This window comes from Channa argus, chromosome 7, assembly GCF_033026475.1.
Source record: "Channa argus isolate prfri chromosome 7, Channa argus male v1.0, whole genome shotgun sequence".
Taxonomy (NCBI): domain Eukaryota; kingdom Metazoa; phylum Chordata; class Actinopteri; order Anabantiformes; family Channidae; genus Channa; species Channa argus.
Window position 1 is genome coordinate 18,723,175 of NC_090203.1, and position 27,380 is coordinate 18,750,554.

The 27,380-nt window shown below is 37.2% G+C and overlaps 1 long non-coding RNA gene across 1 annotated transcript in view; it reads left to right on the forward strand.

Annotated features, from left to right (window-relative positions):
• Positions 1-3,962: 3,962 nt before the first annotated feature.
• Positions 3,963-27,380, forward strand: part of LOC137130959 (uncharacterized) — a 32,172-nt gene continuing 8,754 nt past the window's right edge. The window contains exons 1-4 of the long non-coding RNA XR_010914924.1: positions 3,963-4,192; positions 4,399-4,483; positions 7,622-9,954; positions 22,219-22,285. This is a non-coding gene — a long non-coding RNA (uncharacterized lncRNA). The remainder of the gene's footprint in view (positions 4,193-4,398; positions 4,484-7,621; positions 9,955-22,218; positions 22,286-27,380) is intronic.

The following is a 27,380-nucleotide window of genomic DNA, read 5'->3' on the forward strand; positions in this document are numbered from 1 at the left end:
AACATACAGTAAATCTATGTGGTCACTGTATTCTGTACACACAGCATCTATTGGATGTCTGTAAATGGTAAATGATCCGCACTTACGTGGTACACTTTATATAGTTGCTTTTCATTTAGCACTCATTCTGCCATGTGTGTGTTCACCTGACACACCAGGAGGAACAAAGGTTCAGTGTGTTAGTAGAAGATATTTTGATACATGAGTAGAAGGAGCTTGGGATCACACAACCAACACACTGATTAGTGAGCAATGCCTCCTGAGCCACAGTCCTCTCCAACTCTGTCTGTCCTGGAATTGGGATAGCTTCTCTGTTTTAATTCTGTATGTTTTGGTGAGAGGATTTCTTTATACAATTTGTCTTAAGGTCATGTGGTGTCCTACAGATCAAGCCTTTGAGGTAAATTTGTGATTTTTGGAAATTCGGCTATATACTTAAAATATGTCTCATCTTCATTGCCTTTAAAAGGCTAAGAAGATCTGAAATTTAGGCCCCTTACACACATGGTGTGGAATTTAGAAATTCTCCTGAATTTGTGCGTGTGAGAACGCAAACGTCTGAGTGAGATACTCCTGACATTATCCAGGCTTTATCCTTCGTGTTCCCTACAATATCCATATTATGTGTGAGCTCATGCAATCAGCATATGCCAAGAGTATTTAAAGCGTGAATGGGCATTTTGACGTTTCTTTCACCCGACCCCCGATGTAATTAAATGCCAGAATCTTTTTTTAGATGCGGGACTCTGATTTGCTGTAAACTCTGTTTTCCAGTGTCTAAGTTTTCTATCGTGTTGTGCCTCCTGTACGCGCAGATTGCTAATGAGTTTCTCTCATGGAGATGCTTCTCACTCGGGCAATCTTCTGCTGTGTGTTACATGTGTGAGACCCTAACCCTAACCCTAACTGTCATCAGTGATCGAGGCTGATATCCTCCTGATATTGTAAGGAGTTCATATGTGAAACAGGCTAAACAGTAAGCAGTAAAAGTTGCTCATATGTTTAATCTAATCCCAAGACTCTCAGGTAAGCTACCACAGCTGACCCACACATACAGGCAGACATTGCTGGCTATGTTATCTAGCAAGGCGGGAAGTACCACACCTGACCCTACTCTGCTGTTTTCCAGACTGTGCTATGCCAAAACCAAATGCACTTGTCCACACACATACCCATTTTCTCTCTCAAAATTGAGCAAACCGGTTTGGCTAAGCTCACACCTGAAACACTCAAAGCAAGACACTCAGGTGTCTCTATGATAGTCTCAGCAGACCAAACAAATCTGCAGAGAGTTTTCTGGATCAGCTGTTATGTGAGGAGGCTGAATGTAAGATGGACAAGAGCCAAGAGCGACTTAGTGATGACTGAACGAAACAATGAGGTTGTTGAGAGACAAACATTTAAGAGACATGCAACCTTTGTGAAAGTACTAACGTAGCCAATTTGTTGCTATAACAATACTATAACTATAACTATACTAACCCTATATACTTTTAAGGATTCTTGACAGCACAATTATGGGACTTTATCAAGAATGCATCTGGAGTCATTTTTAAAAAACAAAATGTTTTTAACAATGAAATCAGCTGAACGATACCAAATGACATTGCTTGTTTGTCTGAAATTGTTCTTAGTTCCTGATTTTGAATTTGTTTTTACACATACTTTAACAAGAAATACACCCAAAAACAATTTCAGCATCTTAGTACTAAAAGGCAGTTGCATTGAATCAAAAAGTCACTAACATTTTAGCAGGAAACTTCGATTTTTGCTGCCAGCTGAACAGTTTTTTACTGAAAAAAAACCCCCACCTCATGTGAATTGCTTTTATAGTAATGGTGGTATCGGATGATTCAGACTGGTTAAACCTTGTAGCACTTGACACAAAGTCATACACTAACCATGATAACTGGGAACTACTTTCCTGATACAGTGCAGTGAGCCAGTCAAGAAAATCTCATTTAGTCTGAACAAAAGATGGGCAAAGACTAGTTGTATTTTAGTATGTAGACATAGATTTGTATTTTAATGTATGCAGAAACCTTTGTCTTAGACATAGATAAAATAGATTCACCGTCCTCTTCATAACATTAATCCTGGTAAGATAGAGAAACATTAATTTGTTGCAACATAAACTGATGTATGTTTAGCCAATATGCTCACTAGAAGAATTGTATAATTTTGCTGGCCACTTGTATTTTAAATGCACCTTTAACTGAGATGTTTAATTACACCTACTGACGTTCAGTTGCACACCACGGAAATTTATTTCACTGTGGCTGAAAATTACTCACCCTTAAAAATACACATATGGCCAATTTATTCTTTTCTAAGTTACCTGCAATTACTTTGCTGCTGTAGTTTTACAGTTTATATTTTTCATGCCTTTAAGTTTTACAGTTTTATTTTTTACAGTTCATGCAGTGGACAACAGAAAATTAGTTACTCTGATGTGCATCTGTGTGTGTGTGTGTGTGTGTGTGTGTGTGTGTGTGTGTGTGTGTGTGTGTGCATGCATGTGTGTGTGCGCGTGTATCTGTGTGTGAAAAAGACCTAATATGACCAAACTTTCTCATGTTTTTTCTCACTTTGTCTTATTTTCTCATGTAGTTTTTATGGCTTGTTTTCTATGTACTTCTTTTCTGCCTTTATATACATTAAACTAAAAAATGCTTCTACATGCACATGTTTAAACATGCATAACCAAAGCTGGGCATGCATGGAAAAGCACTGTTTGGTTGATCTGAGCCTCTATCCAATTAACTTAAATCTCTGGCACTGTCCTTTATCACCCACTTAGACAACTGGACAACACTACAGGAGAAAAAAGCTGAAAGACTATTACAATTATTAATATAAAAAATAAATTAAATAAATTCTAAAGCCCTTAAAATACTTAAAATCTCTAGCCTGCTTTAAGCCAAAAAGGCAATGGGAATAGGAACAGCAGAATTCAACATCAGTGTTTTTTTTAAGGGGGTTCCTGTAACTACTATTAGTTACAGAAACCAAGTCTCTCTATATATTATTGGCACTGGTTCTATATGTAAATGTGTGACTTTGTATCAGGAGGTAAAGCAGTCATCCACCAATAAAAGGGTCAATTCAATCTCCAGCTCTTCCTTCTGTCCATGTGTCCTTGACCAAGTCATAAAAATCTCCAAGTTGCTCCTAGTGGGGTGGGCCACCACTTTGTATTGCAGCTCCATCGTCACTAGTGCATGTGTGTGTAAAAATAGGTGAATCTAAAGTAACACTGGAACGCTTTGTCTGGTAAGATGAGTGCAGAACATTGCCATTTACGTGTGTAGTCTTTAATTGTCATATTTGCAAACAATTTCATATGCATACAATAAGAAATGACAAGAGTAGCTTTTAATTTATTCTTAGGGGGAAGAGTTACTGCAGCCAAGTTACACATGAATTACAAAAAAACCAAAAAAAACATAACAAGATAATTAGTTAACTGACACCAAACATGAGGAGAATACATTAAAAACACACAAGCACAACAGGGCCGGGTAATGTTGAATACAAATAAATATACTCTATTGTTTTGTACTGATTTACCAAAGCGCTTCATTTCAATTGCACAGGTGTAACAGGAATAATTGTACAATGAAAACCATAAATTATGACAGAGCAACATTGTACTTCTCTTTCATCTATAATTAAACTCCAGCATTTATTTTACTTGTTAAGTCAGCTAGTGTGTACTGTAACCCAGAAAGGTCTGGCTTCTGCGCCAGATTCTACAGCTTTGGGGTACACAGAGGCTGACATGGTGAAAAATAATTTGCAGAAATACTTCTTTATGAAACTAAAAAAAAATGTTTGGGGGCATAAAGCGTCAATTTGTTATAAGTTGAGTGAAACTAACAATGACTGTAAAAAGGTTTTTTTGAGGCGTGTCACGTGACCAGTTTTTGAAACCATGCTTTTATTTTGAAGGCAAGGGAAGCGCTGAGAAAATGTCTACGCACTTAATGCAGTCAGTTTAGAAGCTATTACTAAATCAACCATTAAAAGAATAAATAAGGCAACTAAAAATAACACGTGAAAGAACGATGAAAGGACATAGATAACATCGTTTCTGCCCTTACCGTTTTTTCAACCGATATTGTGGTCATTAAAGGTTTAGCTTGTTAGTGTTAGCTAAACAGGTTGTGCTAGGTAACGGTAGTTGACTAAGGTAAGTTCGGATTCATGCAGCTTTTAATATTTGGATTCAGAGGTAGGGGAACCTCATTAAAGTAAGTGGAAGACAAATTGTTAATAATAATTTTAAAAGATCTTTTACAGTTTGAGTGCTTTTACTTGGTTACAAGTAATTATATTGCTAGAGAAGTAGGTTATTAAATAACAAAGAGCTAATTTCTTCTTCCGTTTGTTTTCCAGGATTTAACTGTTGTAACTGACTCAAGTTTTCCCAGTCAGGATGAGGTGAACTCTTCCTGTTCTCCAGATGTGCAGCATTTGCCAGGTAACATTTGCATTTCATGCAGAGGTGACTCAGAAGCTAACAGCAGTTATACAATAGCTGACTCTTGAAAATAGCCCAACATTTTTTAACTGGGGTAACAAAAACCCTGGTGTAGTCAATAACATTAATGAGGCATCATTTTATTTAGCATTTGCTGGGCAATAGACTTTTCTGCCAGCATAAACCATACAGTAAAAGAAAACTTTAATGCAGTCTTTATATTCCATATTAGTTAACCATGTGTTGTGACGGTGTAAATATCTCCTCTGATAAAAACGTATGCACTTAAATATTCCTCTATGGAGCTATGTACATGAAACATGTACAAGTAAGCATTTAACCCTTCTGTGTCAAAGCTTGTGTGGAGATTAAATTGTTCCTTCTGGTGGATAATCTTTACAGTAAAGAGGACCTGGATAAAAGACACATTGCGCTTAAGAGGAGAAATGTGTTGGTGCAGAGGTGCTTGTATATGTAATAGCGACAAGTGGAGGACAGGATGTTGTAATGTGAAAATACTAAGATCGGTGCATTTAAATTCCATAGAGACAAGCAGCATAAGGATCCTGTATGTGTCTGGAATAAGTCACCAGCTGAACTCAGCCCCTCCAGTTAGTTACAGTTAACTTTTATGTCATATTTCTAAAGTAATCTTCTAAAGTAATGTTCCATGAATATGCTCTTCACTGTCCATGTTTGGTTGCTAGCCAACAGCAAAATAGTTTTTATGAAAATGACAAGGACTAACAAAGTCTATTTTTAAGCATATGAAAAAAGAAATATACAAAATAAAGAAAATCCTGATTACAGTCATTAAAGTTAGAAAATCATGGCTGTGTCACATGTATTGTATCACGTAGTGTAACAGCAAGTTTTCGATAAGGCAATCTTGACGTTCTCATTATTCACACATATCTCACACTCCACAGCACTCATTACCCTCTCAACATGCCATCCGGTCTGCTCATACAGTATCTGTCTGTTTGTACTTACAGTTATTTTATTCTCTTTTTCTTCATACAACATACCAGGAGACAAATTGTCACACTAGAACTAAGTTGAGAGATCATTAAAGTCACATGCATGTGGCAGCACACACACACACACAAAACCACTGCATTTTTAAAAGTCAGTAGCGGCTGTCTCGTCTGAATGGCCAACCACTAGACTTTAAATAACCACACCTCTCACAAATAATCAGTTGACATCCAGCCAGGCTGATATAGAGAAGTTTTTTTTAAAAAGGCCACAATAAATGCATTTTTTATTCTCACAGCAGTAAGAAGAATCTGTGGATAATTATAATTTTAGAACACATGAATTCAAACCTCAGCTATTTCTTAATCTGTGTGAATATGCTACACTTTTATGTAATTTTGTTTCTGTTGAACATCTAATTTATAAAGACACAGTATATTGCTGAATATATGGATGGCTGTTTGTTAATGCTATACCTCCTTTATTTCCAGGTGTTGCCCTTTGTACAGGATAATAGGCCTTTGTTTATTTCAATTCCCTTTTCCTCATTGTTTCCTTAACAACAACTGCTACATTAAGGAATTAACAGTATTAGCCATCTGTTTGTTTTTCAGGTTTTTTCTCCAGTATGTGTTAAGAAAAACTAATTAAAAGGCATTGCCTTTCTGTTGGACATTTCAGAAAGGAATAGGTTGCCGTTTTTACCAAATATTGTAATGTATTGTCTGAGATTCATTTGGATTCGGCTGCTTTCTGTTTAACTTTATTGTGGAACATGACAAGAAACTCTTTTGTTCCATCCTTTTCCAGCTTGAGGATTTCCATAAATAATGTCTCCAGTTACAGAACAGCAAGATTTGAATCTAATGTTTATTGTGCAGAATAGTCACTTGCGTGTGTGCTTTTTGGTTCTTAGTATTATGTTTCTGGTAGAATCATGTGGCATTCCCTAGTGTTCTCTGAACACATAAGCAGATTATTGAATGCAAAATGTTGAACCTAGTTAGACTAGGTTTGGCTGACCAGCATTTACACACAGCCTTCGTGTCAGTGCTCCCTTTTAGACACAGCCCTGCCATTTTTCTTGCATGCTAATGTTTTTGTCGTTTTTGAGGATAGTGCCAGCTTAAGCATTCTGTGTTTATACTTCAATTAGTAGCTTCTTGCTACTTTAGAAAGTTGCCAGTTTGTAAAATAAAAAGAGGATTTTCAACAATGACCAAAGCTATGTGGGATAGATTACCTTGTCGGCTATTCCATTATGTTTGGAAAATCTTTCAATGCGGCAATGGTTGAGCAAAGATCAGCTGTTTTGTCTGAGCCCTGGGCAGAATCATCCTTGCTGTGGTAGATTTGCATTTTGTGACGCAGAGCGTCTGCTGGTCTCAAGACGGCCTTCAGCAGAAGAGAGTAGCTGAATGATTTGTGTTTAACCTTGGTCTCAATGTCACTTATCAGCCTTGTGCTTCTCGACAACCCACCAGCCCTCCCCTTTTCTGCCACCCCACAGCTCCTCCATCGCCACCACCAACTCAGTTGGTGTGTTTGAGCCTCTCAGTAGGGGGGCCTGCAGTTCCAGAGATATGTGGGGGTGTTTGTGCGTGCGCACGTGTGTGTTTGTGCACATGCATATGTAGCCTTTCGGCTTCTCTCTGGATGTGCTAATGTGATAATTGAGCATTCCAAGTTCTGCCTGCAACTGTGTCACTGTGCACACGCAAACATGCATACACTCACTCAGAGACACACACAAACATCACATAGCTAGTTTGTCTCAGAATAGCTTCATCACTTCTTGATGACATTCTTCAGCCTGAGCTCTAATAATAACACATACAGAGATTATTTGTTCTTTATTTGCTGATTTTCTGCTTTAGTTAAAAATGTCTCATCATTTCAGACATGTAGATTTATAAGACTTAGTAGTCAAAAAGTACTATATATTATTGTGTGATTGTAAAAATGTACAAATGTGTATTTTAAATGGTTTTATATAATTTCTATGTTGTTAAATATTAGTAATAAAGTGTAGAAAAATGCAAAAGATGTGAGAAATAGCATATTGCAGACAAAGTTTGAAGGAGACTGCTTTGCCACAAATAGAACATAAGTTGCTTTCTCCTTTTCTTTTTCCCATCTTCATGCAATGTCTCGTCTCAGGAAGATAAAACTGAGAGATGTCTCCAGAAACCCTTTAAAGGAGCCACCAGTGCACCAAGGGACTGGTGATCAGCACACAGAGACCAGCACTTGTCCCCAGCTCGGAGTCTGAGGAGTAGTGAACTGAAAAGTTGATGTGTTCAGAAGCCAGTAGGTCATAGCTGCACTCTGAGGCTTCAGGCAAACACATCACAGAAAGGCACTCTCTGGCTTTCAATATTGATCAATTCTCACACATTCACAAACACACACGTACACACACACACACACACACACACACACACACACACACACATACACATCACTTGTCAGGGAAATCAATAAACAAGACAAATTTACACTGGCTGTTAACCAAGTAATTCTAGTAGTATTTGTGTTTTTTTGAGTTTGTGCAAGCTTTAGTGTATATGCATTACTGAGAAATGAGTTGAAAAGTTGAACCCAGAAAGTTCTGTGAAGATTTTGAACAAACAATTGGTGGTGGGACAACATAGAGAGGAGGAGAGGAGGCGTGGATGAGGCGTTGTCGGAAGGAGAAGACAGGAGGGGATTAGGGTTGGTGGTTCGCTGTTGAACCAGCATCGATACAACGGCAGCATTTGCCTAATCCCCTGGTAATGGGAGCTTAGCAGCCTCCTCGGACACACAAACACTCCCACTACCTCCTCCTTCGCTCTGCTCCTCTCTTCTCCTTTACTGCCCTCTTCCCTCCTCATTTACATAACATTAGAAACATTAAGGCGGCCCCAACAAGGCCCCATTATGTGTATGTTGGTTTTGGGTCCCAGTGCGTCAGCCCCAAGGCTTTGGAGAGAAGAGGAGCAGAATGAGTCAGGACATCACAGAGTCTTGTCCACTGTTTTGTCTAGTGGAGCTGGTTTGTGTGCTTTAAAGGATTTACTGAAAGGAGAGAGGGAGATAGAAAGAAAACCAGAGAAAGTGATAAATTGTTTTTTGAGAGTGTGGCGTTAGTGATCTAATTGTAGATGTGCTTCGAAACAGTCATTTGCAACATGCTGAACATACCCTGTTCACAGATAGGTGGTGTTTGTTTTTCTGATAATTAATTAGATCAGCGGCTTTCGGATTGTCCCTTCAGGGGTCGCAACACGTTGATTTGGCATGAGTTTTAATGCCGGATGCTTTTACTGCCGCAACCTTCTAATTTTTTATCTGGGCTCAGGACTGGTACCCAGTAGGCCCTTGGTGGCTGGGTGGGGCCATACCTGGTGGGGTGGGATTCAAACCCGTGTCCTTCTGCATCCCAAGCCAATGCTCTACCAATGAGACACCAGGCCGCCCTTTTTTAATGATAATTAATTAGGCTTACATAAAAAGCTCCCTGGCAATGATGTTTTACGGACGATTCTTGGCACCAAAATTGTTTTTCAGTGCTGAGGTTCACACATCAAGGTGACAGAACAGAAAAACAGAATTAAGCTTTTCACCTAACAAGCCACTGTTTACTCAGTCTGCCGCACAAACCCATCTTTATTACCATGAAACTATTAAGTTTGCTATCCACGACTGCAGCATTTTGCGTATAGCAGACTGCCTTCACGTCCAACACTGATAAATGTGATAACATATTGTGTAAAAGGGCTGCGAAATAGCTGTATTTGCAGTGGATGAAAAACATTGACAGTTGTGATTAAAAAACAAACCCAATGCCCATATTTATAGTTAAAAAAACTGAAATCCTAATAATGACATTTTCTCTTAAAACGTGTTGGATCTATGATCCAAGCTATGCAGTGTCTACAGTGTATTGAAGTCTTTTTACAAATTAAATAAATTCCTTTAATTAATACTAAAAACCTATTATTGCAATTGTGACTTAATGGGAACTCAATGAGTTGTGCCTGGTTATTTACAAGCAATTATATTATAAAGCAGAAAACTACACTGTCACAGTAGTTTCTGACAGACATTGTATCATACAACTTACATATATTTCCCAAATAGTAATGATAAGCATAGTGTCCAAAAATTAAACTGCAGATAAATGCACTTGTGAACCAGTAGAGAAAATAGCAACAGTGCTCCATGTTTCTCTGCTTTTTATAACTTTCCCATTTTCCTTGCTTTCATTTAGTCCCACAGAGCAGAGTTTTCGGTTGGCTTCAAAGCTCTGTGCCGAGCTCGGTTGGGGGCCTTCAAAGCCCCCCTGTCTGTCGGCTGGTTTAGGCACAGAGAAAGCTTCTTGTTCTTTAAGGATTTCGCTCACAAATAACGCCCAGTCAGGGCCAAGGCAACTAGCTTGCACCCTGACAGGATAGTAGACAGACTTCTGCATTTAAGTGATGTTTTTTGGGGTCTCTTCCTAGATCTATGTGAGTGAGTATCTGTTTGGTTTTGTTTTGCTCTGTTCTGGCGTTTACTTTGCAGCAAATGTTGCCTGCTTTCAAGACATTTGCCTTGTGAATATCAGCAGTAAGGTGCTAGCTTGAGACTGAATAAATTCATCTAAAAAGTTTTCTCATTTCTAAATGTAATTTTCTTGTTGCAGTATTGTTTAATATTAGCAATTCAAACCAGCTGGTTGGAGCTGATCAAAAAAACTATATTTGAGGTTCTCTTGCTATGCACTTGCTTAATGACAATGCTTAATGTAAAAACATTGGTTTCATTTGCTATATTCTGTAGTGTGACATGTATCAAGTTATCTTCTTAGCATGGGTCAGCATATACATTTTGAGAGCAGTGCATGTTTAGCTTCATACATGTACATTAAACGAGATCTGTAAGAAATTACAGCCAACATTGTGGCTATATCATTGCTTCTTAATTAATGCATGATAGAGGTTGATGTTTTTACATATTTGACACCAGATGATCGGATTGACATGCCAAGAACCATTTACTACGTAAACCTTTGCATGTATTCACTTTTCTTACTTTAAGAGGGAGTGAGAAACAAACGTCCTCTAGTTTATCATAGTCATGTTAAGAAAATGACTATATTTAATTTACAAATTAATAAATGAATGCATTTCTTTTTCATTTCTTTTTTGTACAGTGACAAGATTGGTATCTTACATGATTATTTTCAAGCAGTTTAGTGAGTATATTATATAGTGGACTAGCAAAAACCTCATGAGTAATATAGTTACCGTAAAGTTAGTATTGTCAGACTAGACAGAAGACTATTAGGAAAAGCAACAGGGCGAAAAATATACTCTACTATTTAGATTTTTTCTGTAAAATTTAATTTTTGCTCATTGCGTTTTTAAAGTTTTAAGTTGTAGTTCTGAATCAAAGTACTGTTTTGATGCTGATTCCTGTGACTCTTCAGGAATCTTCTTGACCTTGAGATAACCTTAAGCATTAGTGTCAGTAAGTTGTAGTAGTTTAGGAGGCCTGTCACAATAATTTGTCCTCCTGCATTACTTATTTCTTTTATATCTTAATAAATCATTGTTAATATATAAAGACAAAAACAGCCCGACACCCATGTCAATCTGAGCTTTTAGATTGCTCTTGTTTCCTGTACATTATCAGTTTAGAACTGAATTGAAGCAGTATAGTTATCACAGTAGGTAAATACAGTCTAGTTTTGATAGTTTTATTCATATTTATGCATACATTTGTATTGTACTGCTATCATCTTGTCTTCTTTATTATTTGCCACTGAACCTGTTTTTAAGTTTCTCAAATTTATTTTTGTTCCTCACACTTGTTCTTTACCAGGCTTCACAGGATCACAAGATTCACAGACACTATAGCCCTTTCTGTGTCTGCTCTTATTGTTAGTCACTTTAGATAAGGGCGTCAGCTAAATGCCTAAATTGTAATTGTAAATTGTAGGCCTGCCCACATGTTAGGCCACTAGTCACAGCACTCTTAAGAAAAAGCAGTGCTCAGAAGCTGATGGGATGGGATTGAAAAAGGCAGCCATTATAATCAGTCATTCAGCCTTTTGGAGTAGACATTCAATGTTTGTGGTTTGTTCTAAATTTAAAGGGGACCTCTGTGACCTGCTGGCTTTCACATCGGCCTAAAACCACTCTGCTCCCCCTCCCTCCTTCCCCTCTCGTTTTTCCTGCATTCCCTCATTCTCTCTCAAAGTCTCTGTTACTCTCCTTCACCCCCTGCCATTCTTTGTCATTCTGTCTCTTTCATTTTTCTTACATTTAGAAATACCCAGTCTTCCTCTATGACTAAACTAACTTAGACCTGTGGCAGTTACATTAAAGTTTTTGAGGTTGTGACTTATAATTTTCTTATTTTATAAAATGCTCATTTTAAATATAGTGTTAATTAGTGATTTCAAGAGTTGTTTCTATCGATATTGTTAAAAAATGGATTAATCTTTATTCATTTTTGGTAAAAAGTCAAACATAGTAAATTTTTTTATTTGATCGTTCATGTTGCTCCTGTTTCTATATTGTGTAACTTTGGTAAACACTTCAAAATCTTACCTCAGCTCACATTGTGTCCCTCTATTCAAATTTCAAAATGGGCGGGGGCTATGTGAGGAAATTTGTGGGAGTGCGAATTGCATGAATTCTAACTGGTGAATTAGTAAAAGCCATAAAAGCCATAATCGGGAAGTTCAGATGTAACATGTCACAGAATAAGATGAAAAATTTCAAAGATTTCTTTTAATTGCTGTCATAGTTTAATTTCTATCATCTTATTTCTTAGATGCATGTGTAATTCACATTTTTCTACTTATTCTGTGCTCATGGATATTATTTTCTCTCTTGACTTATTCTACTATTTGGTCACAGCGGAAGGTAGTAGAGACTAGATCCTTGCCCAGCATGTATTGAGCAGAGGACAGGAAAACTCCCTAAGCAGATTGGCAGTGCACGGAAAAATGTGGTTAGACAAACTGTCACACTCAGGGGCAATTTAGACACTCCTATCTCCATGAGTTTTGTGTGTTTGAGCCATGGGAGGAAACCCAGGCGAACATGGGGGATCATGCAAACTCTAGACAGAAACCAATCAAATTAGCTAACCAATGGGCTGCTCTGCTCCTCTGGTATTATTATCTGTCACACCATGTCTCTCTGTCCCACCTTTCCTCTCACACTCATTTATTCCCTTTTTGGCTTTGCACAGTTGGGGAATATTGCCTGTGTGTGTCATTTCTCCACCAAACTGTGATTCTCTGCTCTCCACTTTGCTAATCAGATTTCTGCTGGCAAGTTGTTGGCTCTAGCAGGTGAGGTAGGGAGAGGAGAGGCTGATGTGGGGAAACAAATACAAAAAGAGGGGAGAGAAGAGAAAGCACATGGGAAATTAGGAGAGCTAGACAGTGGAAGAGAGGGGATGAGTGCAGTAATTAGTTGAGTTTTTCAGTGGTTTTTACCGCAGACATGCTGTAGAGACAATGTGTTTAAGAACATCTGAATCCCCACCCCCACCCCCAACCTCTTTCCCTTTCGCCTCATTCTCTTCTCAGGTCTGTGTTTCCCTCTCTAGCATTAAATAATGCAGTGTGAGAGATGGTTCTTACATACTGAGGAGGTGTCAGCAGGCAGTTGGGAAAACGTCAGCATCATTACACCTGCCCAAATGACACATACACACCTGCACACACTACTTTCATGTCTGTTGATTTTACAGCTAAACTCAGCCACACTCAGTAGATAATTAGATCGGAACATGGCATTATTGTATAGCATAGACCATAATGTTTAGCTTGAATAATATATAAGTGTTAATGTCACCAATTATACATAAACAAATACAGAAAAGCATACTTGATATGCCAAATTAATTTAAAGGTAAAACAGGTAATATGTGTGCATATTCTGCCAAAATTATTTGCTGTAAAAATAATAGGTACATTAATGTATTATAACAAGAACTGAAGGTATTTCACAGCAGAAGAAACATAAAGCAATGTTTTTTATATTTTTGAATAAAACTGACAAGTTAAAATATTAAATGCCCTATAATAATGCTCTATATGTAACATTTCACAGCATTAATTGCATAATGAAAATGGGTTGTTATTGTCAGATTTTATTGCTATGTAATTATTTTTCACCAGGATTTTACAATACAGTTGACTATACAATTATAAGATAACGATTATAGCGAACCGTCACTTTTTAACTTAATATTTTACTTCAACTTCTTTCTGTGTTCGTGTGTTTTGTGCTTATATATTTGACCACAAATGATGAACTAATGCCTATACCTGCACAAACCATATAGTTTATTTAACTTTCTTTGTAATCATATGTGGGCATTAAAAAGGAGCACTGATCCAGTTTTTGCAGCTGTTAAGAGATGGTATAGTGTACTGTAAATACAATATTGGCTCTTACTTGATTTAGTGTCAGTCTTTAGCATTTATGAGTATGTTCAAAATTTAAGATCTAAAAGAGCTTTAGCATGGAAAGGTAGCCTTATTCAGCTGACTGAATGACACCAGCACATTAAGATGATTTCAACGAGACTCCAAAAACCTTTATTTAAACAAAGAAAAAAATATTACAAGCTACTATATATTTTTTTTTTATAGCAGGACTGACCACAATATTTACATGAATAATCATTAATACTTTTTGATGACGTGTAAACATAGAAATAAATTAAATGTATTATGTTTCGTTATTGTGTTTCATTAACAAAGATGTAGTCAGAGAAATGTGGTCATTTCTCTTTGCCTGCAGGGGGTGGGGGGTGGGAGGTGGCTGGGATAAAAATGTCAATATCAGTCAAAATGTATTGTCATTTATATTACACAGTGTTAACATGGCTGGCTGGTGCCAAGTAAAATAGAACATATCATATTTTATTTATTTTGTGTGTCATTCCGATACATGTGTTTCTATCATTACTTATACATTCTGCCATATACCCATAACCTGCCCATAACCTTCCTGCCAACCGTGTTTAACAGAGCCTGTCGCAGATGTTGCCCATGTTTCAGAGTCTCTTTGGCCTTTTCTGTTTTATTTTCACTTTTAGGAAAAGCTTTCTTTCCTGGCAAATGTAGCCAGACACATTTTGTCTCAACACTGAATCTGTTGCTACTTCAAAAATCTCAATGTCAGATTAGTATTAGACAAATATCTAATAATAGCCAGCGTGTTAGATAGAGGGCTCTTGCCACGGTTTAGACACAGAGAGCGGTTTCATTCTGTCACACTGTCAGGATCCCTTGAATGCTGAGCTGATGAAATGGTTGCCCATAATACTATTTAAAATAGATTTAATAAACATAAGGCATCATGTTGACATTGTATTACATTTCTGCATCCCTGTTATGGACGTTTTTTGTGGGGATGTTTAATTATGATGTGACCTTGAAATGACACAATGAAGAAGATTCAGAAAAGCAAAGTCAGCAAAATATAATTGCAATCACCCCCCTCAGCCCTAACAGTTTATAAAAGGGCAATACTGGAACTCGAAGCTCTGTGTTTCTGTAATTAGGCTTTGAATATGAAGACATTGTTTCATGATTAATTTTAATATTAAGCACACAATGCACTAATGTTCTTGCTAATTAAATTTGTAAATTGTTCCATATTCATTGTGTTCATAGGATACTGAATGTATGGAATATCTACTAAATCACAAATACACTATAGGAGACAGTTCTGCGGAAAGCATTGTGGTAGACTAGATTATTATTTTATTGATACTAAGGGGATATTTCCCTTATAATTTGAAAGGAGAATATCACCCACACGGCTTTGTACCCACAGCTGAGGCAAGGCTGCCTTTATGCATAATTCATATATCCATATCGTCATGGTGATCATGTGCGATGAGTATTTGCACTCGCAGCAGGGAAGCTGGTTGGTTGTGGTGATAGCATGTGTATGTGTCATGTGTGAGAGAGAGAGGTAGGCAGCAAGCAGGGTGTATGTTTGAGGGGGCGCAAGGTGTCAGGTGGGACAAAAACACCCCCAAAAGGAGAGAGGAGACAGGTAAAAACATTGGTTTTGTATGTGACTTAATTATCCTCCATCTGAATGCAGCACAGTTTCAGGTTTTTCTAACTACAGTTCTTTTTACACAGTGGGGGTAGACAGCAGAGATGGGGAGGCTTCAAAACAGCTCGTAAATAGCTTGTGAGTCACACAGCAACTCAGAGTTACACACCTCTGGCCTGTGATCCCCCAGAATTTTAAGAGGCATATTAATTGATTGCAACTTACTGCTTTCTAATTATATCTCAAATTCAATTTCATGTAGTTTTCACATTTTATTTTGAGAAAGTATTAGTTTGAAGATTTGTTTCATGTATGTATAATTAAACATTCAAATTCTGGTCCTAATATTGAACATTGTAAAATCATTTTGAACAAAACGTCAACAAAATATTGCATTATATATGTATAAATGTGTTAATATACAATACATGTATGAAAGTCAAAACTGACCTTTTAAACACACAAACTATGATATACCTACACTTTTAAAACATACTCTATTTCCTGCAATGGAATACATTATATTTTTGCTATTATTGTCAGCATTTACTTGTTATCACCAGGTAATAATCTATTTCTGGAGATTTTCTGTGCTTGAAAACAAAAACATTTTGATGCAAAACTCCTCCCTGTGGTTTCAGTAACTCTCCAATGCACATAATGAAAAATGGGAGGTAAACTGTCTCAAATGTTGACCAGCAGCTACCTGACAAAAAGCGTTATAAAGCAAACAAAGATCTGAATCCTAGATAAGACTTAACTTAAAAAATAAAATGTAAAAGGAAGTGAAGAGAAATTGTGATGAGTTGTTTGTTTGGTTTATGGTGTTTTCCATCCAAGTTCAAGTTGAAGCTTGTTGCAAAACAGATGCCTTTCTTTGTCATTATTCTTCTCGCCTGACACTGGGCAAAATGTAAAAAATACCTTCAAACAAAACAGAACATGACTGGAAGTGTTTAGCAATCTTTAAATCAGCCTTAAGAATCTTGCGAACTCTCTGTTTATATACACTTAATGACGGGATCTGGCTTGTTCTTTCTTTTCAGTTAAATAATAAATGTTTTTTAGCAATGTTCAATCCAGTTGTTTTCAAATTAAACGTTTCATGGTGCTGGTCCACATTTTGTTCCGATGGAAAATGTAGCTTGGAGTTTAGATGCTTTCAGTCTCAAGACTCGCTGTAAAAATATAGATGGGGAAAACTTATTCTCATTGTCTTTTACTCGTACACCCCCACAACACCACCCACCCCCACCTCCATCATGGGTGAACTTGAATCGATCCACTTGCCGCTCTGAATCCTCTTGAGCAGCTTCCCTTCACACACACACTTACACACATATCTCATTCACTCTTGATATTCCACTCTCCCAGTGGGCAAGATAGGCTAGAATTAATTAGCCCTTCCTGCTATGGACACACACGCACATTGCACATACAGAAAATAGAAAAAACACACCAATGAATACACACATTCATCCTTTATGTGTATATGTGTCTGTATGTGTGTGCACTGTTTATGTGCCGAGCAGAAGTGTGAAGTTGCTCATACTTAGTATTCCCTTGGTGTCTTACAGAAAGATACTGCATGTGTGTGCTTGTGTTTGTGCATGTGTGCATTTGTGCATGCGCATGTGTGAAGGCTGGAATTCAGAATGGTATTGATTAAACACAGCAGGGGGTGAGTGTGTGAGCAGTGCAGATAGCTCACTCACCTGCCACTCTGCAGACACACACACAAACATCAAACTGTCCGCTGGCTTCATTAGAAAGAGCCTGCCTGGCTTACGATATGATGAATAAAATAAATCAAGGAATTCTAATTCAACTTTGAGGTGCGAAATATCATATTTGTATTTAAAATGTGCTTATAAACCATTTTCTGTCCGTCTTTGTCCTAAATACTGTTATGTGTTTCAAGAAAAATGATGGATTACAAGTCTCATTTTAGGGCTGAGTTATTTTTCCATTCGCAAACACTTATTAATGCCCACATAGTTAAAAAAAAGGTTTTTAAAAAGGTCTGATCAGTTAACACACTGTAAATAAGTCTTTTATCCAACAGCAAAAGTGGATTATCCTGTAACCTTGACCTAATTTGGCACTTATCTATGCAGAGAGAGGAAAAAATCAAAATGTATGAAATAGCTATTTGTTTTTGCAAATGTAATTGTTATATTTGAGTATAAGATAATCCAAGATTTAGTCACGTGTAGTTAAGAATTATTTAGCCACCTACTGTAGATAAATTGTTTCAGCAAAAAATGTGAAAAGTTATGCATTTAGTTATGCAGTTAGCATGGCAAAGTTAAACATAACATGTATGTAGAATAGGGGTGTTTTCAGTCAAGTTATTCTTATTCTGAGCATTTACTATTTAGATTTGTTTTATTTGAGCAATGCAAGAGGTACAAAAAATAGAGAAACATCACAACATCAAACATTACTCTGCGATTGTGATTGTATTGTGTATTTACAGTTTAGTCACCGCAGTCAACATTATTGGATTTATTGCAGTGTTTGTGTCCCATGTCAACACACATTTTCAATTTGCGATGCAAGGAGATTTCTAAGCACACGAAAACCCTCTTGCTTGTAAGTACACCAGAAGGCTGATGTGAATGCTTCTTCTCACTAGGGAGCTTGTATTTATATTAAGTCTTACATGACACGAATGCAGCATGACTTCATGTCATGAGCCGTGGAATTGTTGCGGTTATATCTGTCGAGCCAGAGCGAACTGGTGATTGATTTGTTTCATATGAATGTTTTAGCCACCAGCGCCTCAGAGTGTTGCACTACTGTGACTTCACCATGTAAAGGTGGGGCTTGGGCATATTTTGACTAGCCTTACATCACTCAGTCAGAATAAGACCTGAATTAATCGTTCTCTACATGTGAACACAAATCAGGTGCACTACAGCTGAAAACCATCTCCTCAAAATTGTGATGTCATTATTGAGAAAAGCTTTTACTCTCACAACTGAATAAGTCTTTCCTCGTATTCACTTTAGCTTCTGATTTTGCTTCTGTGAGGGACTTTTTGTTTCTTCTTTGAACTGTTTCTCCCACTTCATCTTATGCACCTATCTCTCCCATTCTCTTTCTCTCTTCATGACTTATGAAGCATGTGAAGCTCATTTCCTATGGTGAAGGCAACTGGGGAGGTCAGAGGTTGAAGGTTGGAAATTTTTGTAACTGATTTTAGCTCTACTCACACCCAGTTTCCTATTTTACCACAGTAAGAAAGGACATGTTCTATGAAGGAAAGCCTCATACATTCATATTAATTCAGTGTCATGCCTGCCTCTTTAACTTTTTACAAGGCTTCACATACAAAAAGTGTAATATGGGATAGCAGAGGGAGCTGGTTAAGTCAAAATGGCCTTCACTTCTCTTTTTTTTCCCCAAGGAAATGCACTTTGGTTAATTATCTGCTATTATCTGACCTACAATAATGATGATGGGGTGACACAAATCCACTCATGTTTACAAAGATTCTCCTTGGGTTTCACCTAGAAAATTGCCAAAGCCTTATTTCCTGGGAGTTTGACTCAGGCTGTCTAGATATAACAACTATTCTGTAGCCAAAATGGTAAAGGCGGCATGTGGAAGAACACATTTGTGTCCTTGTTCATTGTAGCTCTGTCTGTCTGTCTGTCCACATCCTCTCTTTTTCTTTCTTCCTTGTGTCTCTCTCTTTCCTCTATCTCACTTTCTCTTTCCACACTACTGGGTTTTAATCATTGCTGTAATTGGCAACACCCTGCTGTGCATGTGCACATACACACAAACCATGCACTCTGCCTAGCTGCTGCAAATCCCTCTGGCAATGTACTGTTTGTGTGTGTGTGTGTGTGTGTGTGTGTGTGTGTGTTGTGGGGGCAGGAGGGAGAGATATGGAGAGATAAGGATAATGAAAGGAGGAGAGTTTCAGAACTGCAGGCCAACTCAACAATCTGTCTGCTGTGAAGCACTGTAAGGAAGTGGAGCTGTGCAGCCAAATTGTAATTATCTGAGAGAAAAAAGACATGGTTCAAGATTTATTACAGAACACAACATTGTGTTGGAGTTGCTGGAGAACCATGGTGCTGTCTCAGAGTAGCCAAATTAATAATAATTAGTCTTGACACACTGAAAGTTTGCCATATATTGTACACATAATGCATTCAGAGATACTCATCATGGCACATAGGAATGATGACAGTAGCATAGCACAGATGACAGAATAAACGGCCTGGTGCAAGAGAGTTTGGTATTTGTACCTAATTTTTTGCACTAGCTAAATTCTTCAAGCTTTGTTTAGTAAGAAGCATTAACAAGTTGGTTCAAGTTGCACATAAGCTTTACCAAACACTTGCTGTTCATTTTCTTGCTTATTTAAGCTATGCTTATAAAACACAATGTATATCAATTTAATGACTGCACATTTTATGGTTTGTTTTACGTTGTTGATAGACATGGAAGGTTCATTAGGAATTTGTTTTGTACTCACAAATCGAAGGTGGATATAAAGCTTTTTAAATGCAATGCAAACATCACCTTTCTCTGCTACCTATGACATAAGCACTTAAGTTAAGTAGTTTAAGTCACCCAGCCTTCACCTCAAAAGTTAAGTAAATAAATCTGCTGTGGTGTCTTCCCAAACACATCAGTTTTTATTTTGGTTCACGTTTTGAATAAAATGTTTAAAAAAAATAAATTATTCTGGGTATTAAAAAAAACACAGGTCTTTCAGTATTCTCACATTTTTCCACATTAATAACTGGAAGCTGGCCACTGAGCAGCTCCACTGGAGCCATTGGGGTTGTCCCATCCAGATTTAATCCTGTCACTGCAGGAACTGATTATTATTTATTTATTTATTATTTGTTATAACAAGAAAATTTGGTAGTACTTTTGCTGTAGGTTTAGGGCAAAAACATGAAACAGAGGGAAAATGTGAAATAATGTATAATTTTCTAAGAAAACAATAAATGAGAAATGTGACAGACCCTCCCCAGTTTAGTTCATGTCAATCAAAACTGAATAGCAGCACTTTATTTTAACGATTATGATTGCATTTGATACTCTTCATCTTCAGACAATCTCACTTTTGGTTGTACTGATTTCCACAACAGGTATTGTATTTGTTCTTGTCTAATGTCTGTGGGCAAAGTACACTAAGCCGTCCATTAAGTCAGCTTTAATCCAACATTGAAAAACAGATTTTATGTTTATTTGCTGTGGTAGCTGAGGTTCCTTAGAGCAAAATGTGATATCTTGATTGGTAAACACGATTAAATGTACACAATTATTTACCATAAATTGTCATCACAACTTTAAATATACAGTGTGTAACTGTTTTGAAATGTTTTTAGGAAAAACATGTTTGAAATATGCCTCAAAATATAGCTTATTGTGGAAAGGTGCTGTCATTCTAATGTTGATGTCCTACTCACTCAACAGCACTGGCAGCATTGCAGAAAAATCCCTTCACAGTCTCGGTCTTCTGACCAATCAGAGAATTTTAACAACTCCCTGACCAAAATTTCTGGTTCATTAGTATATTTTGCTACATTCCTGTTTGATAATGACTAATACTTATATGGCTATGGAAAGCATGACAAAGTGTAGCAGACAGTATGGGAGCATAGCAAGGCAAGGAGTAGGAGGGCTGGGTGGGGCAGAATGGATTGTTTCATGCTTACCGCAACATATTGTAGCTTGAAGTAGTCAAGCTTATTACAAATCACTTACTGCACATGCAGAGATAACGACAAACTTGTTTTTCAGCATTTTTCCATACGAGACCAGAAAATGTACAGATATGACCATATTAACTGCAAACTTGACAGTATTAACTGATTTAAGTTTGTCACGTTTTTGCGGCAGATGTAGAAATTAAGTTTGTGTTCCTGACAAATCAGTCAGTGCTGATAGAATTACAGAGAATAGCCTCTCACACCAAAGGCATACACAGTGTATATTAAGACTTAGTTCACAGAGGAGTAACAGAAGCTTAAGTGCAGCAAAACACGTATATTATAACACTGTGAAAACGTTTCTGTTAGAAACCTGAGCAGGAAGAATGTGTCATCACCAAAAAGGCCTTGTTGAATTTGTGCTGAATGTATTGAGGCTTTTTGGAGCACCAATTGCCCACCAAATCCAAAGCATGCAAGACCCAAAGCTAAAGAATCCCAGCTTTATGGTTATCATGGCACATTGGCCACAAAAAAGAAAGTTTCATGCTTGTGTGTGTGTGCGTGTGTGTGTCTTTAATGTGGGTCACATCACCATGTCTAATGGCCCCTTGCTGTGTGCAGCGTCCTGCACTGAGCTGCTCCCTGCTGTCACACTCACACACACAAACAAACGCATACTCGCAGTGGGGGAGATTTTTGGGGTGTCCCTCACCCTAATACCCTGCACAATACACCACCACTGCATCTGTTGCTCCTGTTCTCAAAGTTGAAAGTTGATCAGGAGAGTGCTAGGTAGTCTGTGGTCTCTCTCTTTTAGATTTTGTCTTGTATCCTAGTCACCTTCTTTCTCTACTTTCCACTCATTTTTATTTTAACAGACACCTGCCATGGCTTGCACTTTTTATATTTTCATGTTATTTGGATTTGTGTTTCTTTCCTACCCCTAGTTGACTTTTGAGGATTAGCCGATGGCCAATTCTTTGTGTTTTGTCGTGTAAAACAGGCTTGAGTGTCTCCAGGCCTCCATCACACAGACAGCTGTTAAACCTGCTAGCAACTGCCTCAAACAGGTGAGCACTGTGACTTGAATTGTTCCTGGACTACAGTACCATAATCCATTATATTGTGCATTATAGTAAAATACATTAGTATGTTTGTATTGTTGTGTCTTAAATGCCTTGCTACAGAATACTAACCAATGATATCATGGTACCTCTTACTATTTATCATAGCTGAATCAGTTAATGGTTGGTTCTATTAGTGCTATTATTATTACTTCTATGGGGAGACAGTTTATGTGTACTGTATGTCTAAATGGATTCTGTGTGATGCCAGTGTTTTTGGCTTTTTCTTTGTCTGTATCTAGCTACTACCTAGACACTATGTAAGAGAAGGATCAGCATTAAAATTCTAGTACTGTAATTTTATTTACAAAATCTCAAATAGTCTGAAGAGAGCAGAAGTGGATGGTAGGAGAGGGGGATGATTTAGGTACAGAGTGAGAAAGTTAAAAGGAAAGATGGAATACTGAGATGCTAAAAATTCAGATTATTACAGTTAGAACTTGTCTGTTCCACTGTCCTCCTGATGCACACACATAAACACACAAAAGCATATGGAAACACACGAAGAAAACCTACATGCATGTACTTTAGGTGTAATTCATGTAGGCAAATTTGCTAAATACTTAAACATAAAATCGCAAGAAGCATTTATGCTCATGGACACATACTCCAGAACCTAGCATGCACATTTACTTGGATCCTTAAAGCATAGAACCCAACATACACATACACACACACAATAAATCTCAGGCACAGAGAAGACAGCTACGTCAGTATATTTTCACACTGCGGTACTGTCTCTTTGTCTGCCTGTTGGCTAGCCTGCTGAAAGATGGAGAGCGAGAAATTTGCTTTTTACCGGACCGATCGTAAGACAAAAGATACAACTTTGTCTTTGTTGTAATACCAGTTTCTGTCATGCAGTTATATTACTTTACCCATCAATGTTTTATTTCGGTTTACATCAATGTGTGTATGTCTGACTATTTCTACATGACTTAGGAGTTTGTGTGTGGTTGTGTGTATTAACTACAGTTAGTTCTACAGTTCAGTTATGTAAGTAAGCTTAGTGTGTGTGTGCCCTTCTAAGAGTTCACACAAATATGCTAACAAATACCTGGTGTGTGTTATTATTATTTGCACATTAGTGGGGGATAGCGACCTTTTGTCAGCTGTTGTTTGTTTTGCCACATAGACACACACACACACACACACTTATAGATCATGAGTAATTTTTTCCAGTCTCGTCCTTGGAGAACTGCAAGCAGCCGGGCAGTTGCTTTGTAGGTAGCACATGCACAGACATGTACCACACAAATTACACACACATATATCAGGTTGTCAAAATATACCGATATATTGCATTCCTATAGCACAGTGCTTCAACACATGCAAGGTTTTGTGGAGCTTTGGATTTGTTTTGCATTTTTTGTCTTGTACCTGCTAGTTAAACAAAAAGCATATTCAGTTGTTTTCAAGGTATCTTCACACCAGAAGCTAAAATGTTTAAAATATTATTTAACTCACCCAATTAAACATACAGCAATGTCACACTCTTTCTTTTGCTCCTACAAACACCTACTAACACCAGCTTTACAGCCATATAACACAGGTTTTTCTTACCCTGCACAAATGCTACAATTTTTGATGCAGTTTACAGTGAGTCACTGCCTTAAAGACAGAGCCACTTCAAGGGGAGGCATCGATATTTAACACGCATGGGCACAAAATGAAACCCCTGAAAAGCATAGTGAGGCAGTGAAAGACACAAACCCGTAAAAAAATGATTCAGATGTATAGAAGGCCTCGGTGAGGGATGGTTTGCCATTGTGTGATAAACACAAACACAGATGCATTTAGGCTTTGATTCCAGGTTGCTTTTCACTGCTCACAGTGGGAACCAACCTAAAGAAACAACCCTCACTCCCTCACACACACACACACACCATGGACTGGTCTGATAGGATTAGAGACTGGTGCTGTAGTCAATCTCTGCCTCTTTTTCTTCCTCTCTCACCCCCTCTCTCTCAAGCCTGCCAAGCCTTGATTATTCACAAGGTTAGTTCCTGATTGCCTATAGCAGTAGCAGACACAGGTTCATTATCTATCCACCTCTTCTAGTCTCTGTCTCTCCTTGTCCTTCTTGCACTATGATTATGCACAATGGTCAGCTAAAAAGACTTTTCTCACGTGAAAACTAAAATTTACGGGCTCTCTAAAGATCCACTCAGACTAATTAGCTTTGTGTTTTTTCAGGTGCAGTATATAAATAACAGACGCTGAACCTTACACAATATGAAGACGACAATCTGTTGACGTATCAATGTATCTGTCTAAATAGCTCAATCAGACACATACTTTTATACTTTTACATTTTATTGTTGGCAAATTCAAGGAATATTATTTAAGCATTTGAGGTTGGTGTCGGCTGTCAATTATAATAATAAAAATGCAGCAGAGCTGGAGACAGGCGGGTTTTTCAGAATACTGATGATGGTGTGTGTGTGCGTGTGTGTGTGTGTGTGAATGTGGTGAAGAAATATCAGCGCTGCTGCAGCAGGCTTCAAAAGGTAGCCGTCGGCCAGCCCTTCGCTGTCACTGAAGAGCTGTCGTTTAAAACCTCCGTTAGTAGCTCACGTATAAATAAAGCATATGAGGAATGATTTTAGTAAAAATACATATCTGAATCAAATCAAATCAGCTGATGTTATTCCATAAAACCATTTTCTTTTGGGAGTAAATGTCTTTCTACAGTATTTAGTTAACATAATTCTGACAATGGGTAAAGCTTTATTTATTTGTTCTTCATTCGTTGTCAGGATATAGAAAGAATGTTAGTTTTTCTCCCTGTCTGTGGGATAATTGTCCCCTTTCTGAGCAGAGTGTGAGTGTAGTGTTGACACATGTTAGTGCTGGCTGATTAGTCGACACATAAAGGAACACACAGCCCTTCCATCACAATTCAGCCATTTTGTCTCACGCTCTCACACTGGTGGAGTGGATGTATGTGTGTGTGAGGCTTTTGTTAAGGTAATGCAGAGGAGAGAAAGAACGAGTGAGAAGACACCATGAAAAATTACTCAGACCATGGCCAAGTCCCAGTGACCCAGGGATGCGCTTTTCCTTTAATCTCTGCCTGTCAAAATCATGCAACTTTAGCCATTTTTACCTTTAAAATTAGGATTTTACAATTGCAGGGAAACAGTTAAAATAAATGTTTTTAAAAACAAATTGTTGGGAATGTATTGTATAAGGTCGTGATCAGTGGGCCTGCTGTTTATTGTGTCTTAAGTGGATTAACAGAGTGGTCAGTGAGACAGACAGCTAAAGTGGCAACCATATCCATTGTTTACAAGCTTGTGTCGCCTAGGTCGCTTCACATTTTCATATGATACTGATTTGTTTTGTTAGGCTTTCTCCCAATAGCAGGGTGGGGTTTGTGCAAAATCATTGTGTAATCTTTTAGATAAATGAATAAAAGCTGGCACAGTCACATCTCAAATATTTTCAGACATTCAGTGTTGTTACATTTATAAAAATAAAAAGTGCAATAAGTTTTGCTTTCTTTAAGTGGAACAGTATTTAAAGTTATTTAAAAACTTGAATATATACTTAATAAAAACTCTCTTTGTTTATTTTGAATGTGCACATGTCATTGAATTTTATATTTTAGAGGGATGTTTTTAGTAATATATATCATTAATAAATGTGCCTCTTAACTTTATTGGGTGATAATCATGACAATGCTTTAAAAAATATCATTTTCTGTATGGATCAAAGGCCTGCAATAACCAGAATAAAAAAATAACACTTTCAAGTCTATTTTTATTTTGGGAGATTAGGTTTTGTGATAACAGTTTATAATGGATAACTAGTCAGATTAAATGCCAAACACTAAGTTATTATTTCTGTTACCACTATCTGATACTAAATATTACATGTTTTTCAAACCAGCAGATCACTGTATTCAAATCTGTTTCAGTACTACATTTGTCTCACAAACAAACAGTACAAAAAATACCAATGAATATAAAGATAGAGGATATAGAAATATTTATGTGCATACAGAAATTGTCCTTGGTAATTCATATCATTATATCATGTGTAAAATCCTACGCATACTACATGTGAACATGTTTAAAATATATTAGTTTAAAACATAAAAAAATTCTGGCTTGTAAATTTATTGTTACAGACCTGCCTACCTTAAGTGCCACCCGATGCTGAAAATTCTGTTTTTGTGACAAAAACAGCCATGTATTTTCAAATATTATAAATGTAACCTCAAACTGAATGTACTTGTAAATTAAAAGAAAAATTACAGAAGTTTAATATACTCTGTTAAGAAAAGGTTTAACAAATAAAAAATTGACTTATGCACAATCTTGGGGAAAGACATAATTTCTGAAAATTCACCTACAAATAGACATAGGAAGACTCTGTGTATAGATTAGATGTTCGCTGACATAGACATGACTACAACACATTTATTCAAAAGCACAAATCAGGCCATAGAATTTAAGGAGCTGGGCCATTTAGCCATTTCATTTTATTAATTTTCAGAGACCACATGGCCACTTGTCTGGGCATTAAGGTCGATAAACAAATTAACATATGACAGCATGTTGTCTATATGTCTTGTTGTCTAACCTATGAAAAAGGAGGAATGTATTTCTAATTTATCTGTAATACTCACAGCAATGAGTCGGGTGAACGGGTGCATAATTATTTCTCTTCTAAATTTTCTGCCATGCTGAGGAGCAGCATGACCAGTATCAATCATAGCACCATGAAAAGTGAAAATAAATGTGTAATGGCTGCTTATTAAGCATTTTAGTGGTTTGACTAAATCCTATAATAAAGGTCACTTACACTGTACAACTGTATATATACGTATAGCACGTACATCAAATGACTTCTTAAAAAACTAAAAGTAAAACACATGTAAACAATAATAAATAATTTAGTAAAGCTAAATTAAATAGCAATGTTTCTACATCTAAAACATTTAGCAAAACATTACACACCTCCCTCCATTTAACACTACCAACGTTAGCTTGACACACAACTTTCTCCAAGCTAAAAACAGCACACAGATATA